Below are 19,357 nucleotides of genomic sequence, written 5' to 3'. Positions count from 1 at the left end.
GGTCCCCAAGACTGTTCCTTTGGTTCTTATCCCATCCAATAAATCAGATATTGAACCTGGAAAATCAGAAAACATGTGACAAAGTGCTCCTAAGTTGGGATATAGTCTCCCCACATAAAATTCCAAAAATGTCAAACCAGTTCAAGAATTTATTTTGCTCCAAATTCCTTTTGGCTGTGAATGATGTCAAATTCTGCTGAAGAGCTTTCTTCGGTGATAATTCTCCCACTGAGAAACCAAAGTCGCATGAAAGGGTGAATCCCAAGTACAACACCTCCACGCTTAAGTTGGTCAGCCTTTCAAGGTTCCAAATGGCAGTAGTCCCTGTGCTCCACCAATGCTTTTAAACAGCAACAGTCTTTAGAACAAAATAAATTATTTAACTTGTTTGAATTGTATTGATATTTTATGTGAGGACAATATATCCCAACTTGGGAACGATTTGTCACATATTTTCAGATTTTCCGTGTATTTCAGGTTTTGTGATAACCCTTTGCGTAATTTATCTGTACCCTTATCTGACTGCAGAAGGTTTTTTGCTTTTTTGTGACCAGATATTTAACTTGGCCTTGTACTAACTTAGAATCCAAAATTCCACCACAAATTCCTGATGTCCTTCAACCTCAACAGGAGCAGTCTTATACAAGGACACAAAGGGAAAACTTAAGATTTAAAAGAAGGTTTCAGGAGCAAACAATAAAAAGACCTTGAGATTTTAAGTGAAGATGGCAAATTCAGATGGAAACAAAAAGGATTAATCTTCTTACAAATGCTGAAAGGTCCAATACAAGTCAGACCCATCTTATGAGATCATTGCTTAAGCTTCAGATTCTGAGTTGACACCCATACTTTATCTCCCACTTTGATACCACAAATGAAAAAGCTTTAGTATAAATCCATGACTGCACAAAAAAGGAGAAATTCCGCTTTCAAACCAGTGTACTGTAACTGGAAGATGTTAGCGTGGAGTGCTGATATTTCTGTTTTCACTAGACCTTTCTTAGGGGATCAGTAATACCAGCGGCTTGGATGCCGGCCGTCAGTATACCGACAACGGCATACCGGCCACCAGTATGTTAGATTGAGGTGAGTTGTTTTTCTTGCCTTTCCCCATTTATAAATTGTGGTGTCTTGTTGGATAAATACCAGAGAAATATTAAATCAGCTCATATTCAAGGAAGTGATTGTTGGATATTGTTTACTGTTCATGTACAGAGTTATGGCTTGAAATTTTAGGGCTCAAACTATGCCATATTAAACAAGTTGTTTTTAATACAAGAAAGTTATTTGTATATTAGTTGAAATCTTAATTTATTTTCCTGGGTCATAAAGTTACAATATAATAGTCTTAAACATTCTTTGGAACTCTGAGTCCACTAGTGTTCTGAGAGGAAATGACTGTAAAGACTAGTGAATTATATAGAGGGTAATTCAAAGGTCGCAGTACACCCTTTCGCAGTACACCCTTTTGTTTCAAAAATTGTGCAGGAAATGGACAAACTGAATACTCCAGTAAGGTATGGGTGAGGTGGGCTATCTTTTAGGGTCTGTACCAAACATAGGCGCCATCTTGAAACTGGCCATCTTGAATCTAAGTCAGTTTTTTCAAATGGAAAGGGGGTCATGTACCATATCAAATAACATCAGCATTTGCTGAAAACGTTATTAGATTTGAAATAGCAGTTATGGTTCAAAAGGTACAACACTTTTTTTGTTGCAGCTAACTGAAGATGGCTTTGACAAGAGGAGAGAATTGAGGTAATTTTGATGTCTGGAGAACAAAGTTTCTGTGTCATAGCTGCAGATTTTAACAACTGGCACCCAGAAAGACCTCTAATTTTACATAACACTGTCAGGTGCCTAATTTCCAAATTCCAAGAAACTGGGACTGTGGCTGACAAGTCAAGGAGTGGTCGTCCAAAAAGTGTTATGTGAAATTGGAGGTCTTTCTGGGTGCCGGTTGTTAAAATCTCCAGCTATGACATGGAAACTTTGTTCTCCAGACATCAAAATGACCTCATTTCTCTCCTCTTTTGTCAAAGCCATGCAACAAAAAAAGGGTTGTAACTTTTGAACCATAACTGCTATTTCAAATCTGCTATTTCAAATCTGTTTCCGGCAATAAAGTTTTCAGCAAATTCTGATGTTTGACATGTTTCCATTTGAAAAAACTGACTTAGATTCAAGATGGCCAATTTCAAGATGGTGCCCATGTTCGGTACATACCCTAAAATATAGCCCACCTCACCCATACCTTACTGGAGTATTCAGTTTTCCCATTTCCTACACAGTTTTTTTAAACAAAAGGGTGTACTGCGACTTTTGAATCACTCTAAACAACCTGTATACTGAAAATGCATATATTACACAATATTTGATAAGGCTGCACAAGGATTTTTGCAAATCCACATAAATCTTAATTTAAAGGATTGAGGTATCTACACTCAAAGATAAATAAACATGTACCCTTAGTCTGGATTGTCTGAACTGGAGTAGTGAGCCATAGGTGAAGAGCTTATTTTTCCCTTAAATGATGTAAGCATCAATGGCAAATCTTCACATCTAAACTCGGAAATATTTTGATTGGTTCAAGGACTTAATAAGACTGACGTTCAAGCTGATGATGCTACATTGCAGGAGAGGTATCTTGTCTAGATGGGTTTATATGGACATATTTCACTTACAGGACTGGAAGCAGGTGCAAAAACAAGATTCTTCTATTCCTTTCTCTTTGAACATGGAGCAATGCTGCAATAAATCCAATTGGACCAAAGAGTCAGCAGCATGTAGGATTGCATCTCAGAGGAAGACAATTAAAAAACCTGGTACTGGAGCAAATATTAAACAAGCAAAGGAGAAAAAGGAATGTATAATGGGTAAAAATTAGTAAAACTTAGCTTTTGGTATCCTTATTATTGTGAAATCTTGTGATATTTACAGTTGGGTTTGGTGTAACAGTGAAAAATAGAGGTTAAAATCACACTGACAAGGACATACAGATACAATGCATCTGGAAATTATTCACAGTTCTTCACTTTTCCCACATTTTGTTATGTTACAGCCTTATTCCATTTGAATTCAGATTTTTGCTAATTTATTTATGTACATAAGTATTCACAGCCTTTGCCATGAAGCTCAAAATTGAGCTCAGGTGCATCCTGTTTCCACTGTTCATCCTTGATGATCCTGATCATCCTTGTTCCTACAGCTTAATTGGAGCCCACCTGTGGTAAATTAAGTTGATTGTACATGATTTGGAAAGGCACACACCGGTCTATATAAGGTCCCACACTTGACAGTGCATGTCTGAGCACAAACAAGCATGAAGTCAAAGGAATTGTCTGTAAATCTCTAAGACAGGATTGTCTCGAGGTACAAATCTGGGGAAGGGTACAGAAAAATATCTGCTGCTTTGAAGGTCCCAATGAGCACAGTGGCCTCCATCATCCATACATGGAAGAAGTTTGGAACCACCAGGACTCTTCCTCGAGCTGACCGGCCGTCTAAACTGAGTGATCGGGGGAGAAGGGCCCTAGTCAGGGAGGTGACCAAGAACCTGATGGTCATTCTCTCAGAGCTACAGCATTCCTCTGTGGAAAGAGGAGAACCTTCCAGAAGGACAACCATCTCTGCAGCAATCCACCAATCAGGCCTGTATGGTAGAGTGGCCAGACGGAAGCCACTCCTTAGAAAAAAGCATATGGCAGCCCGCCTGGAGTTTGCCAAAATGCACCTGAAGGACGCTCAGACCATGAGAAACAAAATTCTCTGGTCTGATGAGACAAAGATTGAACTCTTTGGTGTGATAGCCAGGCGTCATGTTTGGAGGGAACCAGGCACCACTCATCATCAAGCCAATATCATCCCTACAGTGAAGCATGGTGGTGGCAGCATCATTCTGTGGGGATGTTTTTCAGTGACAGAAACTGGGAGACTAGTCAGGATAGAGGGAAAGATGAATGCAGCAAAGAGGAAAAGATGAATGCAGCAATGTACAGAGACATTGTGGATGAAAAAATGCACCAGTGCGCTCTTGACCTTAGACTGGGGCGACGGTTCATCTTTCAGCAGAACAATGACCCTAAGCACACAGCCAAGATATCAAAGGAGTGTCTTCAGGACAACTCTGTGAATGTCCTTGAGTGTCCCAGCCAGAGCCCAGTCTTGAATCCGATTGTTGAACATCTCTTGAGAGCAACATGTGTGGGGTGGTGGACTCGGGGAGAGCCAGGTCCTCTATGGAGGGTATATAGATGACTTAGTTTTGATTTGGGATGGGGATTTTGTTTCACTGCATGCCTTCACTTTAAGTTTAAATCAGAATTTATTTGGTTTGAAATTCTCTTGTTCTTATAGCACGGTCACTAATAATTTTTTGGACATTACACTTACAGTGAAAGACAATTGTTTGGTCACTGAAACGTATATAAAACCAGTTGACCAAAGTAGGTATCTGAATTACAATAGTTCACACTTAAGAAGTTGGAAGAATAATGTTCCAAAGAGTCAGTTGGTTAGACTTAAGAGAAATTGTTCTACAGAAGCTACCTATAGACAGCAAGCAACTGATATGTTAACCTCCTTTGAAAAACAGGGCGATCCTAAAGATCTATTGCTAAAAGCAAGTGTGGAGGTAGAAAAGATGGAAAGGACCAAACTTTTAGAGTCTAGACATGATGGTACCTGTTCAGAATTGAAAAAGAAAGATTTAGAATCAAAATCAGCAATTTTTGTCACCCAGTTCAATAGCCATGCAAGTGAGATTAAAAAGATTATAAAGAAGAATACCTCCATACTTTGTATAGATGATCTATTGAAAGAAGAAATTAACTTAGAGGGAAAGGTGATTTTTAGACAATGGGAAAATTTAAAGTCTAGATTGGTACAAAGCCACTTTGTGAACCCTACTGTGTCAAACACATTTAAGAACACCTGGCTACCAGAGAAACCAGTCGGATTTCATAAATGTGGGAGATTTGAATGTACTACCTGTAAGTACACCCCTAGAAAAAGTACAAATTTCCGTTCGTATACGAACGGAGAAACATTTTCGATTAAAAAATTTCTGAACTGTAAGTCGGTTTTTGTAATTTATCTGATCACTTGTGGATGCGGTAAGCAGTACGTTGGACGGACAATCCATGCGCTTCATGTACGATTTTCTGAACATCGAATAAACATCCAAAAGGGTTTAAAACTACATCCCTTATCGTCTCATATTTCTAGCTGTCAGGAACAGAGTATGGCCAAAGTAACGGTGAAGGCAATAGAGCAAATAGGAATAACTAAATGATGGGGGGGTGATAGATTTAAACAACTGTGCAAAAGAGAGGCATATTGGATATATGTACTGGGAACCTTAACACCTGGGGGTCTCAATGACACAGTTGAGCTGAATAATGTCTAGGGACTTAAGTATTAGGATACATACTGATGTTGTACGAGATATATGAAGTACATCTGCCCCTATTAACATTCTACCTATCTTAAAAAATCTGGGATATTTTTTGTTTCCTCATCTTTTCCTTTGGTATAGTTTTTGATGGCCCCCTTTCTATTCTCTACTGTTATAAGATATAATATGGTTACCTCTAGGGAATGTATTATGGTATAATTTGGGTTTATGTCTATTATGTCTTGGGAGGTCTATTTACAGGGTTATAGAACTGAAAATTGTGGACTGCCCTTGGATTTATATTTATATCTCTTTTTCCTTATTCCTTATTTTCCCACACACAAGTACGCATGTGTATATTTTTAAAATCATATGTGCGGATGTATATGGGTTTGTATAATTATGGAAATAGAGATATAGGTGGAGAGGAGGTTAATTGATGAATTATATATATATTTTGAATAATATGACCTATGCTGGGAGTAGTTACTAAGAATTCTAATGGGAACCCAGAGAGATATATAAAGTATAAATATAATGTAGATTAGCGATACACCTGACTGACGATTGTATTTATATTTTCTATGCATTTGTGTGTTGGCACATGTATATAATGTATGGCCTTTAATTTATTATCTAAGATATTGAAGCCGGCGCCTATATATATAAAAATGCATGAATGCATAAATGAATGTTTGCAATGGTAATGTGTTTCATTTATTATCTTTTATATTAATTTTTTATTGAACAATATAACCAATATTGATATAACTGTGTCTCTGTGTTATAAATTTAAAACTGTTTAATTATGCATGGTAGTAATAAGCTATAATGATGCTAAATATGGACCGCATTTAGTAACTAGGTGGAATGCATAATGTATCCATTGGAGGAGGACGTAATTGACGTCCCATCATGAGAAAGAGGCTTGGAAAGCAGACACATGACTAATAGACGTCATCTATATTCACTGCGCATGCGCCCGCGGTCCGGCTCAAAACGAGGCGTGGAGAGTGGTTGCAGGGTGCAGGAAGCGGGAAAGTACCGCTATTTAAATGCGGGCACAGAGACAAACGTTCTTATCTTCTCTGAGGAAGCCGCCGATGCGCTGTAGGCGGAGAAACGTGTAAGACGTCACTTTGGTCCGGTACCGGCTATCTTTACACAGCATGCAGAATTTATCTCAACAGCCCCTGAATTGGACCCTCCAGACATGGCACCATGTAAGGTTTAAAAGCACCAGGAGAAGGGAGAAGTCTTTAGCCGCCTATTTCAAAGGACTGGCCAATCAGGTGATAATAAATCCGCCCCATGCTATGCTGTATAGCACTGCTGTCTTTCTGAAAAACAAACGCACTAAAACTGCCAAATAACATACTAATACAGCTTGATTAACATTTGCTTCAATATCAGTGCACTGATTTTTTGCTGTTCTCAACAACTTTAATAATCCTAGGAGCTTTACTAACACCAGGACTAATGCACCTATGGATTTGGATACAATTGTCTATTGAAAAGTTGCCATATCGATGTTTAATTATATGTATGTGGTCATGCAAGTTTATTATCTGTCTATATGAGATAGTTGTGTAGTATAATTCAATACTAGCTGGTATTGTGATTTTAGTTTTATTTTATAAATGTATGTGTAATTGAATACATTTTACACGATTCTATGGAAGCGCTATTTTTGTTTTTGTATTGTGTCGTAAAATAGAGGTTGAATAGCCCCTATCTTACAGCAGCTGAAAGAACCGTGTATCATTTTGAATAATTATAAATTTCTACCATTGCTATAAAATAATTTCGTGCTTTAAAAAACCCTTGCCAAGATCAGTAAGCGCCGAGTTCTTTTTTTTGTGTGTGAGATCTGAAAATGGCTTTGCACCCACGCTTCCCATCCAACCTGATGGAGCTTGAGAGGTGCTGCAAAGAGGAATGGGCGAAACTGCCCAAAAATAGGTGTGCCAAGCTTGTGGCATCATATTCAAAAAGACTTGAGGCTGCAAATGCTGCTAAAGGTGCATCAACAAAGTATTGAGCAAAGGCTGTGAATATTAATGTACAAGTGATTCCTTAGTTTTTCATTTAAAAAAAACAACTTTTATTTAGACATCATGAATCAAACACTTATTAAATAATTTGTACATCGCAACAAAGTCATAGTATGGAGCATTTGCGAAGGAATATACAGTGTAATTATTACAAAAAGTGGTCACCTATAGTAGAACCATTAGTATATTCAAAACAAGCATTGGTATTTAACAAAATAAAGGGAAGACATTATGGCAATTGCCAAGTCACCCCTTGATATAGGACCTGGAAGGGAGATGCCAAAGTTATTCCCCCCATCAACTAAGCGAAATAGGCGGGTCTTGTATAGCCAGTTGTGTAAGATACCAAGTAGTGTTTTTCAGGCTATGATGGATCTGACGTCTGGTAGTAAGGGGAAGGGTATCTATGTATGACTGCCATAACGTGAAAAAGCATTCCACCTATTTTTCCTTTTCTACTTTTACTTCCACCCAATCCATTGTGAACAAGAAATTAAGTTTTGCTAAAAATAAAGGTATCTGTGGGGGTGCATTGTCAATCCATCCCTGAAGGATCGTTTTCCTGCCAGCCGCACTCAGGGACAGTAGCAGTTTCTTACTTTCCGGAGTCATGCGTTGGTTTGGGTCAAAGACCCCTAAAATCGCTCATTCAGGAGTGAATGGTACAAAAGTTACTAATTTGGTCTCCGCGTATCGGCGGACTAGGTGCCAAAAATACTGGATAATGGGGCAAGCCCAAAGGCAGTGGTAAGTGTCTGCTACATCCTGGTGACATTTTGGGAAGGAGTGAGTCTCTGAGGACCCCATTTGAAAGCGCTGAAGTGGGGAAAGGTAAGTATTATGATAGATATTTAAAAAAAGTTCAAGGTACATACTGGCTGGTAACACTTTTTGAGAATATAACAGGGCCCTTTCCAGAGCAGGCATGGACAGAGCAGGAAAGTGGATTAACCATCTGGACATACCTGCATTTATTTTACTATGGTCTAGACTTTGCCTTAAAAAATTTAGTGGATTGAAATGGTTTTAGACGTAGGTACTGGATTTGCCAAGAGGCTTTCCATTGCTCCAGTCCAGTCCAATTCCGAGAAATGCCCAATTACATGCAATACATAAAATTGTGCTTGTAAGAAAGCTAGGGGGTATGGTCTAACCATAGCAAAGTTTGAGGAAACCTCCGTAAAGATCAAAATTCAGTTATCAGCCATCTTAACGAAGTACCGAATGCTAGTAATCCCCGCCAGTTTCCACATAGTAAAGGGGTGAGCAGCCATGCCATCAAGAAAGTTGGGATTCCTAATCAAGGGCAGGTGTAAAGAATGGTACAGATTTAAACCGGCTGAGTGACGTATGATATGCCAGATTTTTCTAGTTGTCCACAAAAGTGGATTTAACTTTAATATATCATGTATTTCTCGATCGTGCTGGTGCAAAAAGCAAATTAGGTCCATGTTAGGTAAGAAACCTTGTTCTAGAGAGGTGTTGGTATACACAGAACTATTGTGAAGCCAGTCACGCAAGGGCCTTAATAATGCAGCGTGATTGTAAGCCACTATATCTGGAAAGTTAATACATGCATTAGATTTTATCTGTTGAAGTTTTCTCAAAGCTATACGTAAGTGACCCCCTTTCTAGATAAATTTACAAATTGACGCATTCATGTGGCCAATATCAGCTTTTGTTAATAGTACCGGTAACGATTGCAGTGGGTATAGTAGACGAGGGATAGCCACCACTTTAAGCAAGTTGGCCCTTCCCAGATAAGATAAGGGAAGGCGCTCCCAACCTTTAATATCCATATTGAAAGTATTAATAGCTTGACTCACATTAAATCTATACAAATTTGATGGATTACGAGGCACAGAGATTCCCAGGTAGGGTATGTGTGAGTGAGCCCATTGTAATGAGAGCCTAGGACATGTAAGATCACCAGAGAGTAACATAGCCGTGGACTTCTCCAGGTTAATGCGGAAGCCCGAAATGGAGCCATATAAATGGATCGTGTCTAGGATTTCACAGATGGCCTGTTCAGGATTGGCAATAAAGATAAGAACATCATCGGCAAACGCGGACATTTTAATCTCCTGACTGCCAATATTTATACCCTTAAATGATGGGCTAGCTTGCAAAATGCGCAATAGAGGATCTAACGTAATATTAAACAGGAGAGGGGATAGGGGGCAGCCCTCTCGGGTACCCCTCTCCAGGTGTAAGCGGGGACGTACAATCCCATTAATCAGTAAGGAAGTTGAGGGGTCTTGATAAATGTGTCATATCAGATTAATGAAGTTAGTCTCAAAGCCTCTCATCTCTAATACTTTAAACAGGTGTGGCCATAAAATCATATCAAATGCCTTATGGGCATGAAGGCTTAAAAGGACATTTTGATTAGGAACAGAATTATGGGACTCCACTACTGCCGCTATCGCTGCATGAATTGCTTTTACAGCATGACGTCCTTGCACAAATCCTAATTGTGTTTCTGTAAGAATCGCTGGGAGTATAGTTTGGAGTCTGAGGGCCATAATTTTAGCTTAGAGTTTATAGTCAACATTAAGTAAGCTTATGGGCTTATATGAAGAAAGGAGGTTAGGGTCTTTGTTAGGTTTCGGTAAAAGAGTCATATAAGCCTCATTAAAGGAGGGGTATGATAATCCTCTTTCGTGAATAGCCTTAAAAAGTTCTAATAATGTAGGTGGAATCTGAGGTTGTAACAATCTATAATACTGTACTCTCCGGAAAACCCATCTGGGCCTGGGGAATTGCCTAGAAGCAGTAGTGATATGGCTCTGTTCACCTCATCCATAGTGATATCTCCTGCTAATGCTGCCTTTTGATCAGGAGTCAACAGTGGCAATACATTTTCATTGAATAACCTGTCTTGGACATCCGAATCTACAGGTGAGGAGCTAAATAAGGTCATTAAATAATGTTGAAATTGAGATGCAATGTCTTGAGATTTAGTCAGAAATGTGCCAGAGGAAGGATGTTTTATCAGGGTTATTATATGCCTGTGCCTCTGAGGTCTGGACGTGGCCACCAACAATCTGCCTGCTTTGTTGCCCATCTATAAAATTTATTTTTAGTAAATTTAATGGAATTCGTAGCTTGGGCAGCCAAATATGTCTCTAATAGGCATTGTGCCTGTTTGTACCCTTTTTTTTATTCTTTAGAGGGGGCGGATGTATATAATTGAAAAGCATCAGACATGGCGGACCGCAGCACTTCATACTCCTCCCTGGCCTTCTTCTTTTTTTGGGAGATATAGCTGATAATATGACAATCAGCACTGCCTTAGATGCACCCCAAAAGGAAGCTGGGCGGTCCCAATGCTCTAGATTGTCATCTACAAAATTAGTCCAATGATAGACTAGGTACGCTTTGAAATCTGGGCAGTGAGCCAAATAATATGGGAATCTCCAAATACAGTTAGTAGGGCTCATATACTAATAATTATAATAATCATTTTATTTATATAGCGCTCTTTCTCCAATAGGACTCAAGGCGCTTAACAGATACATAGCATAATATAGTACAGAAAATAATGAAGTACATTTTCATAAAATACAGAAGCATGAAGATACTAAAAGGGACATTATGGAAATGCTTGAGTAAACAGGAAAGTCTTGAGTCTACTTTTGAGACCCAAGGTACCTGAAACAGCTTCTGACCCCATACTGCCCCACTTGATTACTGCGATCTGTAGATACTGTATGGGTGAGTTATAGCTATGGAAACAGGGGCATGATCCGAAACTAGGATATCATGGATATTGGCCTGAGAAATATTGGTCATCAATATATCAGATATCAAAATTTTGTCAATACTTGAAAGTGACACGTGTACTGAAGAAAGGTACGTGTCTGTCATGTCTGTTGGATTAAGCAATCTCCAGGGATCTGAGAGATGTAGTGAAAACCGCAAAGACAGTAACGAGTAATTGTGGGCAGTGGTGTGACTTGCAGCTGAGGAAGACCTGTCCACGGAGGGATCTTCTACCATATTGAAATCCCCTCCCAGAGTGAGGGGAAAATTGGATCTATCTTGTAAAGTATTAACCAGCTCCTGAATATAAATATGAGTGTTAACATTCGGGGAATAGAGGTTAACTATGGTATATTTATTATGATGAAGCTCAACATCTAGGATAATATATCGTCCATTGGGATCAATAGTTTTAGACAATATGAATATTGGGAGGTCCCTACAAAACAATATAGCAACACCCCTAGCCTTCCTATGATAACGGGCAGAGAAACAGGAGCCAAGCCATGGTGCTTTCAAAGAGTTTTCATCAGAGGTCCAGTGGATCTCCTGAAGGAGTACCACATCCGGATGAAACCTCTTAAGATGAGATATCACTCTTTCACGCTTAATAGGTGTATTTAGGCCCCTTACTTTGCAAGAAATAATGTTCAGGGGTTCGGAAGGTATCAGGTCGGTGTGAGATGGATCAGGTGATGGCATAGCTACTCACCCACTCTAGGGCAGAAACCTACAATCAAAAGACAATTTGTTGAAGGATGGCGTCTCTCTCCAGCTCCAGGTTTCTAGGTAACAAAAATAAATACAAACAATTAGACTACGAACGTACATGGAAATGCATTGTAACAGTACAAAAAGAATAAATACAGAAGATTAATAATGTCTCTAAACCACATTTTCAAACTTTTTCCAAGAAACCAAAAAGACAGTGGGCACCATCTAGGCCTAGTCGTGCGCACTCAATACAAACAACAAAATAACAATTTGAGAATGACATTCCTAAGGAACATCAGTAATAAGTCAAGTCTGCCAGGTTAACAGATCCCCAATTCCCGGGCATAGACATTCAAAACGATAGACTAATAATTAGGGGGAGGTGGGCGGTGACCTGCGTGTCATGAAATGTGACTTTGCTGTGGAGGGATAAGTAAAGAAAATCTGGGAACCATTATCTACTACCCTTAATTTGGCTGGATACAGCAGTGCAAAGCGTATGCTTTTATTATGAAGATAGGAGCAAACTTTAGAGAATTCTCTACGTTTCTGAGAGACCGCAGCAGAAAAATCTTGGAAAATCAGGATTTTATTTCCTCCAACTAGAAGCGCTCTTGTTCGGCGGTTGGCAGCCAATACCCTTTCTTTGGTGCGGTAATCTAGGTATCAAGCGATCACAGGGCAGGACCTTTGTCGATAGCCCGCCTGCTCTGCTCAAATTCTGTGGGCTCTTTCAATTTGAGGTAGCTCTATGTCATTTAAGATCCCCAGAGATGAGAGTAAACCTTTTGTAAGGAAAGAAATAAGAGCAGCCCCAGTTACGGACTCAGGGATCCCCACAGACCCTAAGTTATATCTCCGCAACCTATTCTCAATGTCATCCACCTTTTCCTGAAGCTGCTGCACCAGCCTGTCTTGGGTGGTTACCCCATCTTGACATACACGTAAATCATCCTCTGTATCACTAACCCTAGATTCTAATGCAGTAATGCGGGCTGCATGGGAGTCAATTCTTGTTAGCCCAGCATCTAAACGCGCTTGGAGGTCAGCGAATCTCCTATCCATGAGGGGCATCATATAATCAGAGATGTCTTTAGTTGTGAACGATGATGGTCTATCACTCACAACATCCGAGGGTCCTCCATATGAACCATCCGAGGAAGGCGGGCCCAACTTTTGTGAGGCTCCTTTACCCTTTCCCGTTTTAGCAATTGTGTTATCTTGTTTTGGTGGCTTTGCTTTGTCAAGGAATCTATCCATGCCCCAGTGAATACAGAGAATAAAAAACAAGGGGAAGGGGGGTCTCTAATGCACAGCAAAAAATCACCAGTATATCAGCTGATAGAAGTAATGACACCTGAACAGTGGTAAATTTTGCAGTTTAATGAAACATCGGGGCTCTCTTCAGAGTAGCATTCCCTTTAAAAAACACATTACAACAAATCACATTGTAATCCCCACAAATAACAGGTATCAGAGGAGAAAGTGGTTAAACACCAATAATTATGTAGAAGATGTGGAAGATGGACCCATGAAATAACAACCACAGCAATATGACACAGTGAGGCACAGTGGGGCATGTATCTGGCACAGTGGGGCATGTATCTGGCACTGTGGGACAATGTATCTGGCACAGTGGGGCAATGTATCTGGCACTGTGGGACAATGTATCTGGCACAGTGGGGCATGTATCTTGCACAGTGGGGCATGTATCTGGCACAGTGGGGCATGTATCTGACACAGTGGGGCAATGTATCTGGCACTGTGGGGAAATGTAACTGGCACTGTGGGGCATGTATCTGGCACTGTAGGGCAATGTATCTGGCACAGTGGGGCATGTATCTGGCACAGTGGGGCATGTATCTGGCACTGTGGAGCAATGTATCTGGCACTGTGGGGCAATGTATCTGGCACTGTGGGGCAATGTAACTGGCACTGTGGGGCAATGTAACTGGCACTGTGGGGCAATGTATCTGGCAATGTAACTGGCACTGTGGGGAAATGTATCTGGCAATGTAAATGGCACTGTGGGGCAATGTATCTGGCACTGTGGGGCATGTATCTGGCACTGTGGGGCATGTATCTGGCACTGCGGGGCATGTATCTGGCACTGTGGGGCATGTATCTGGCACTGTGGGGCAATGTAACTGGCACTGTGGGCCATTTTCAGTGGCCACACCCCTTCTGGCGTGTGGCCATGCCCATTTTTCCGGCGCGCGCACATGCCTCTTTTGCTGTTTTTTTTTGGGTGGGGGGGGCGCCATTTTCCATCTTGCCCCTGGGCTCCAAAAACCCTAGCTACGCCTCTGGCCCAAGGACGTGTAGTTATCTTGTCCGCGTCAGGTCCACTCTGTTGCTGGGGAATCTTAGTACGACAGCAGTGTAAGGCAGCAGGTGTACTAGCCGGCCTGTGCCTTCAAATAGAGATGTAAGCCGCCATTAAGAAAGCAGGTGCCAGCAAATAGCTCTGATTGTGTTAACAGAGGGTGCATTCAGATGGACAGACAGTACCGCGGTTCAGCATCAGATCCAGGGAGACAAGGGCTCCTGTGCACCCCAATATAACCAGCCTGTGAAGATAGCCTCCAATATTCTGAGCAGGGCAGTGATGATGAGTCCTCTAGCTGCGTCTCCGCCACACACACGGCCAGCGGCACCCCAGGTCAGGCCCGCAATCTCCCATCCTCTTTTGAGGGGACTGCCCTAGCTCCACTCACATAGCACAGAGAGCAGGGAGCCAGTCAGGAGGAGCGCCACACCGCCGGAGCAAGCACCGCGCCCAGTGGCGTAAGTTCGTCACATTCGCCCAGAGGCAAGATAAATATTGGTGCCCCCCTATTTCCTATATTAAGATAAATATATGTATGTGTGCGTGTGTGTGTATGTATATATATGTGTGTGTGTGTGTGTGTGTGTGTGTGTGTGTGTGTGTGTGTGTATGGATTGTTCTGAAAAAAATTATATACTGTATTTATACATTTAATTGTCTTTTATTTTAAATCACACATTTCTTAGCAGTCATACCCAGGATTAGAACCCATGACCTGTTACACTAACAGCAGACACTTTACTGATGGCGTTATTTGCTCCTGTAGTGGAAGCATGAGAATTCTAACTATATGAAGTTACGTGTAATTGTCTGAGAAGTATCTTCATATACTGTAGTTAAAATTCTCATATTTCCTATACAGGAGCAAACAGCTACATCAGTAAGGTGTCTGCTTCCAGTGTAATAGGTGGTGGTTTCTAATCCTGGGTGTGATACTTGTAAAATATGTATCTACAGTATAATAAAACAGGGTGTGATTTGTAAGGTGCAGGGACCAGTGAGGAAGTCGGCCACTGAAGAGATAGCCACAGCTGTCAATTAACTTAATTTAATGGTGTCACAGAATGGGAGGAGAGGTGCCCCCTTCAGAGCAGGAGCCTGGCGGCAGATGACTCCGTTGCCTCCCAGAGTTCTGCCTCTGACCGCGCCAATGCGCCTACCAAGGTGTTTCCGATGAGAGAGGGGGAAACTGTCAGCGCGAGGAAGCCTCGGATTGCGCTACTGCTGCCAGATCTAAGCACTACAGGGGGATCGCGGGTCACAGGACACCCACGTTGCTTCGTCCTCACTCCCATCCTCTCTTTCAGCTCGCGGGCAGGATTAAGGTAGGGTGAAGCCAGTATCCTCCTTGTTCCACAGGGGACACGCGGGGGATGGCGTCTCAGGCTGCTGCACGGGCCATCCGTTTCAAAGGCCTGACTCCGGTGTATAAAGCTTGCTCCAGGGCAATAGTGGTATCGATCTCCCCCACTTGATGTGAGCTTTCCCAGTTGGAAATGATTCGGGATGGCAGATGGATTTAGACGGAGGATTAAGGCAGAATAGAAGTTGCCTCTGGGAGCTCAATTAAAATGTGGCCATGCTGGATGCCACGCCCGCCGGAAGTCTAGTTTTTAATTTTTAATGAATTTGCAAGAATTTTGAAAAAAAAACTTTTTTCACGTTGTCATTATGGGGTATTGTGTATAGAATTTTGATGGAAAAAATTAATTTATTCCATTTTAGAATAAGGCTGTAACATAACAAAATGTGGAAAAAGTGAAGCGCTGTGAATACTTTCCAGATGCACTGTATGTTCTAATGAAAATAAAGAGTGTAATAAAGATTAAAAAGGAGAAAGAAATATCCACCTTTTGTTACTGTCCTAATTATTGTATTGGTCGCAAAACCAAAATATTCAGATTTATAGACTTCAATTCTATTTATATGTAATACATGAATGTGATGGTTTCCTTTTTAGATTCATATTTAGTGAATATGTGGTAGATATGGGTACACATTAGTTCCTGAATTTCCTGCCTATTACTCTCAAATGATGTTACAGTTCAGTGTCTGTAAATTTATAGGCATATTGCTCCAAAAAGGCACATGAACAGTATACCGGTGTTATATAATTTCTAACAATCTATCAAAAGAGTAGTATAATAAAATCATGACACCATATGGTAAATTTGAGGTACATTTCATCCTTAATAAGGAATGTCAGATTTAGTAATATGTAATTCATTGAATCGACGCTGCTATTGTGCTCACCAGTAATTGCATTACATATTTCGCTATAAATTTATATAAGTGTGCAGATATACAACTATTTGCTGGTACTGGAGCAGGAAGAGTAGGATGATGTAATGATGATGATGTGAACATTATCATTGCTGCAGCAGGATATAGCATATATTGTTACATTCAGCTGTGTGTGGACCTAGTCTCTCCTTGAATAAAAGTAGTTTATTCTTCTTATCTTGTGATTGATTTAGTGGTTAGTTTGGTGTCTCTGCACTCCTCCAGCTTGGTCTTAAAATGGAGGTCCTAGCATTGGGCATTATATAGGCTTTGGTATGAATTATGTTGTTGGTGCCAAAATTCACTGGGCTTGTGTCTGATGATATTGTGATGTAGATCTCAGATGTGGTGGGCTCAGATTTAGTTTGCTAGTTCATTTGAATTGAGGGGAACATCCAGAAAACTAGCATGGTTTGTGCTGCATAGTGGTGCTCTTGCAAAATGTAGGTTACACTTTCAAGCCACACTTAAGATTCATTTTTTTTTACAGTGCTGTACCTTCAGTTTCTGCACAGTAACTCTTTAGTATTCTGAGTATTCACAAGCTATTTAATTTGTGTTTAGGGAAAAAGAGAGTGGGTGCATCATAGTGTAAAACAAAACATAACATATTTTTTATTGAATTCCTTAAAATGAAATGTAAAAAAATAGCAAATAGGCACAAATAGTTTACTGTATATGTTTAATTCTGTTGTTAGAAATATCATCTGCAATCCTGTGGGAAACAGATAAGGAGATACATTTTTTATTCTTACCTCACTCATGAATCTGCGAAGAAGTTTGAAGCTTGTTGATATGTAGTTTAATGGTTAATCGCTATGTGCTGTCTCTTAACTGTGTGTTATTGTGCATGACTTATCTGTACAAAACACATCACATGTCTGAGTAAATATTATTCACCAAACTTAAAGGTTAGATTGTCTACACTCCAGGAGCAGGAATTGTTTACATGCCTCTGTAAAATTACTTGCTTAGCAGAAGACTATCACTGTGCTATTGTAGCACTACAGTGCTGTACAAATGTACAGTACTTAGCCCAAGAGAGAGTGATGCACTCTCAATTTTGAACACCTCACAGCTCACAATATTGTTCACCAATATTTGCAAAATGATGGCTGGCTAAACTAAGCAGCAAAGCACAACACAAACACACGGAAGTTTATTTAAAAGAATGTAGCACATCTATGAAATATTGCAGCACAGCAGTGGCAGACAGGATGGCAGTTCATAAACTATATAACCCCATAATAAGAATGTTTTTCATTAACAGGCACCAGGGCAGTACAGGGAAATAGTGGTGGATTATGTAGTGGCAGGCAGTTAAATTATTAATGAATTCATTGATTGATTGATTGATTGATATTGATTGATTCATTATTTGATTCATTTAGAAAAATTAATTTGGCTCAATTTGTTTTCCAGCAACTGAGAAGAGATAATGCCATAAAAGAATATAATGTCAATAGCCATGGATTCCTGACAAGGATTAAAAGAGAAGCCAAGAAAATGAATAGTTGCACTGCAGAGCTTCAGACTCCAAATCAGCCTATCTTACAGTCTGACCTGCTGTCCATACTACCTACCTCCTTCCTAATTGGGTAACACCCCATTTAATACATTTATGAGGTGCATCAGAGAGTTTGAGTACAAGGGATAATACCATGTTTTTTATCCTAAAGCTGGTTCACAGATAGATTCTCTGCTTGCAAGCATTGCTCTGGACTGTTGTGAATAATTTCTCTTGTGCATATTACTGAATAATACTAAACAGAACATTATTTCTGGTTAAAAATGTGTTCCAAATTAGTAATGTATTAGAGCAATAACCAATAAAAATGTTTGCCTATGCAAAAAGACCATCACCGATGCCCCCCCCCCCCGAAGTTTTATACAATTATTATTCTTTTCATTCATTATACGCAGCCAGTTAATCACACACAAAACAGCATGATAAGAATGAAGCATAAGCTGGTAAAGGACTGACTTGCAAGACACAAAAGATCATCACAAATGCCCCCCCAAAAAATACAGCCAATAATTAAAATAAAAGTGATGCACGATGGAATTGTCCTTTTGCCTTCCCACCTGCCCTTATGTTGTATATTAAAAAGGATATGACCAGTTTAACAAACCAAGCACTTTAGCATCAGTAACTGTCCCCTTTGTGACTGAAGTGCTTGGTTTGTTTGGAACCCCACAATCCAAGATACCAATGGGCCTAAGAAAGCCAACAGTGTTTTTATTAATTTGTAACATTTGGAATATGGCATACTCATCATCATCATCATCATCACCCTCCTCACTATTGTTTATATCATCACACAATATAATATTGATATTATCCCTACTGGAATCCACCGTTACAGAAAGGTTTAAGTTTGTTGTAAATGAGAGCACAGGTCTTCATCATAGAATGTCAGAACTCTGTTTTTTTGTGAATTCAAGTTTGACTTTGGTGTTGGTTCTGTAGGGGGTGCGCTTTGCTGGAAACTAGGTAGACAACGGCAATTCCTGCACATGAGGTGTACAAAGGACAAGGAGGAATATAACTCAGGAGCACTTTATTATAGAGTACAGGTGGTATACTGGGTCTGTATTAGTATTGATTAGACTGGAACAGCTGAGTACTGAATCAGGAGTCAGTTAAGATCTGACTTGCACTTGGAATGGACTGGAACTGGTGGAAACTGGAACAGGTATCACTTTGGGAATTGACATGTACTTGGGCCTGACTAGAACCGATGAGAACTGCCTCTATCTGCTTCCCTACCCAGGAGTCACAGTGGCATGCAGTCAGGGTAGCTTGCTATGAGCTTG

At 40.3% G+C, this 19,357-nt stretch overlaps 1 long non-coding RNA gene across 1 annotated transcript; it reads left to right on the top strand.

Annotated features, from left to right (window-relative positions):
- The first annotated feature begins 2,657 nt into the window (after positions 1 to 2,657).
- On the top strand, positions 2,658 to 18,399 carry LOC135056493 (uncharacterized). The gene is made up of 2 exons (XR_010243996.1): positions 2,658 to 2,876; positions 17,963 to 18,399. It is a non-coding gene; the product is annotated as an uncharacterized LOC135056493 (long non-coding RNA).
- The last annotated feature ends 958 nt before the right edge of the window (positions 18,400 to 19,357 follow it).

This window comes from Pseudophryne corroboree, chromosome 3 (genome assembly GCF_028390025.1).
Source record: "Pseudophryne corroboree isolate aPseCor3 chromosome 3, aPseCor3.hap2, whole genome shotgun sequence".
Classification (NCBI taxonomy): domain Eukaryota; kingdom Metazoa; phylum Chordata; class Amphibia; order Anura; family Myobatrachidae; genus Pseudophryne; species Pseudophryne corroboree.
The sequence above is the reverse complement of the archived record's forward strand: the minus strand, read 5'-3'. Positions and strand labels throughout refer to the sequence as shown.